The sequence below is a fragment of the Crocodylus porosus genome, unplaced genomic scaffold, assembly GCF_001723895.1.
Source record: "Crocodylus porosus isolate Cpor-Errol unplaced genomic scaffold, CroPor_comp1, whole genome shotgun sequence".
NCBI lineage: Eukaryota > Metazoa > Chordata > Crocodylia > Crocodylidae > Crocodylus > Crocodylus porosus.
The window spans coordinates 16,424,819-16,428,045 of record NW_017728917.1 but is presented as its reverse complement, the minus strand read 5'-3'; positions in this window follow the sequence as shown (position 1 = coordinate 16,428,045).

The following is a 3,227-nucleotide window of genomic DNA, read 5'->3' as shown; positions in this document are numbered from 1 at the left end:
TTTGTGGTTTACTGTATTTCAAGCAGTTCTAATGTTTCAGCAGGCCAGTCCTGAATTGTCTCTAAGTTGGTTATTATAGTTTGCTCCTCTCGCTTTGTAGCAAACTTGGATATGGTAATTCCAGCAATATTGGCAGATACGTATCGTCTGATTCTTCCTTCTCTTCATGATTTAAGAGGTCTCTCCTATGTCTGATTAAAGTAAAATGGCTTTAACATATCTGTAACATATCCCAGAAATAACCAGACTCTCAGGCTTTCTTAAATCAGTGGGTCATGACCTATTTTGGACTCAAGCAGCCATCCATAACTTTTGTGGATTGAATAGCACCCAATATAAAAAACTAATGTATATATTACAGCACTGACCTCTCTGCAGAGGGGCTGGGCAATGGGGGTGGGGGATTGGCCAGGTAGGAACAAGTCTGAGTCAGTTCTTATGTCCTCACACCTTCCTTATCTCTTTATGGCGGCACCTTTCAAAGGATTTGATGGTACCCTGGGGTGCCACAGCACCCTGATTGAGAATCACTATAGAAATAATTACTATCAGTTATAGAATTAATATTTTAGTTATCCTAACTACATGAAAAGGGCCTCTAGCTCTCAACCAGCTGAAGGGAACTAAGAGTAGCAAAGCCGTATTAGTGCAGCACTGGCCCTTTACGCATTAGTTTGGCTGGAAAGCAACTTAGGCATAGTGCCGGGTCAACACAACTCTTCTGCCTCTCATTTCAGAGCTATTGTATACAGAGCTAGCCTAGGGCATCTCTTCATGGCAATATCCATATCCCTGATAGATATACCTTTGAAGCCCTGGGAACTCTGTAACTGGGGCTCAGCTCTGCAACTGTGAAAGCCTTGAGACCTTCAGCTGCAGTCAGAACTCCCAGATCATCTAGTCACCTACAGAAGAGCCAAGATCCAGAGTTTGTGGCTTGGGGCGATCTGCATGGCATGGCTGTTGGGGATCCACAGATTCTGGAAGCCCTGCAACCACTCAGTGCTATTTTCAGTTTTATCAGTTTACAGTAGTGATTGGTGCTGACAATCAAGCCAGTTGCAGAGAGGAAATGCAAGAACTGTGAGCTGTTTCGTTTCAGAAATCTTAGTTTTGTTTCTTCCTCAGCTGGCAAAACAAATAAAACTCTGGCTTGCATCTACTAATGCATGTCAATCAAGACCCCAGAAGTCATCCTCTCACTTTACTCAGCCTTGGTGAGGCCGCAGCTGGACTTCTGCATCCAGTTCTGGGCTCCACACTTTAGAAAGGACGTGGAGAAGCTTGAGAGAGTCCAGAGGTCATGATTAGAGGTCAAGAGAACAGGCTTTATGAGGAGAGGCTGAGAGGCATGGAACGACTCAGCCTGGAGAAGTGAAGGCTGACGGGGACTTGGTGGCAGCCCAGATCAGGGGTATGCATCAGGAACTGGGAGAACATCTGTTCACCAGGGCACCCCAAGGGAAGACAAGGCCTAATGGTCACAGACTGCTGGAAGAACATTTTAGACTGGACATAAGGAAAAACTTTACTTTCTGAGTCTCCAGAGTCTGGAATAGACTCCCTGCAGAAGTGGTGCAAGCACCTACTCTGGATACCTTTACAAAATGCTCGGATGATTATCTTGCTGGGGTGATCTGACCCCAGCTGTCTTCCTGGCCCTTGGGCAGGGGGTTGGACCCGATGATCTTGCGAAGTTCCTTCCAGCCCTAATGTCTATGAAATCTTCCAAAATCATTTTTTTTTCCTTCGGAATTTTCAGCTCATGGGAAATTTCTGCCATCCGTCCCATATGCAACTTTTAAGAAATTGCTCTGCTTTAGGGGGAAAAAATGTGTGCCAAATGACTCCAGGAGGCACTTTGACCCTTCGCCCCACATAAGATCTGTCTAGCATTGCAGTAATCTGGTTTCTGTAACGTTGCATTCCGAAGGAGCTTTACCTGGCTTTCCCTTTATTTGCTGACCTGCACTGCCAGGCTGCAGGGCTTTGGTTATCATTGTGGTGGGGGAGGGATGAAAAGAGGCTGTGATGCTGGCTTCGCAGATTGTCTTTTGTGCTGGAATGTTTTTGACGTAATCTCTTTTTGGCAGCAAGCAGAGTCAGATGCTTAAATCTCACACGGAAGCTGAGTCCTTGTAATATGGGATTATACCCAACCAGCTCACGTACTCACTCAAGTCAGAGTGGCATAGACAGAATGAAGGGGGGAAAAATATCCTTTCACCTTCTGCAATATCCCCTGCTGTCCTCTATAAAGCAACTCAACCGCTTTAACTTCCTAGTGGAGAGGTGTCGAGTTTCACAGCACACAGAAAATAGAAAATAATTAGCCCTCGGGTTCTTGTACCCAAGTTCAATACCCTGGTTTTATTAGTGGCATCTACAAAGTCTGAGCTACTTTGAGATGCTGCAGAATATCCTGGCCACTCCTTTAAAGTCTCAAACTCTAGTGTGATGTGTCTATGCTGAGGTCTCTTGTCTGCTGGAACTGAGATGTACCACAGTCAGCTAGAAAGTTAAAGCACCCTTTTAAGCTTCAGTAAATAATTACAGACCAGAAAAAGATAAGTCTGTAGATGGGGAAAGCTAAAAAAACTGTCTTCTAATGCTGTAGTGTGGTAGTAGAATCAGTTTTAAAGGACAAACCATTTGATACCCATTGATTTGCCAATATGATGGTCGGCTTTAAACCAGTTAATTCAAAACTTGCGCAGAGTTGAAATGTTGCAGTGATTCCAAACCCAATGGTTGCATCCCATCTAAGGAACTCGTACTGTGAAGGTTTCACAGTTTTGACCCTTTTGATGGTGTTGTTAATTCCTATTTCTTTTGCCTTATTTTTTTCCTACCACTTGTCTGTCAGCAGTTACAATGCAAACACAGATAAAGCACTGAGAATGAAACACAGCAGGTGATGTTTACTGCAGAGTTGCCTAATTAGCCCTGCAGTGAAGTTTCAGTGTCTACACATGCAGCCCCATTAGGCTGCAGTAAACTAATGAAGACCCCTGTAGCTTAGTACTTGTACGCACAAGTACTGTCCTGTGACGGCATTATTTAGTGTGCCGCAGTGCACATGTAGGCACTGACAGGGTTGACTGGGACACAAGGGTGCTACAGTGCAGGGCTGCCTGACAGCTAGCTCCATACTGGAGCACCCTTGTGCCCCAGCCAGCCCCTCCGCAGCACACTGAGTTGGATCAGAACAGCCTCGAGCTGGCAGG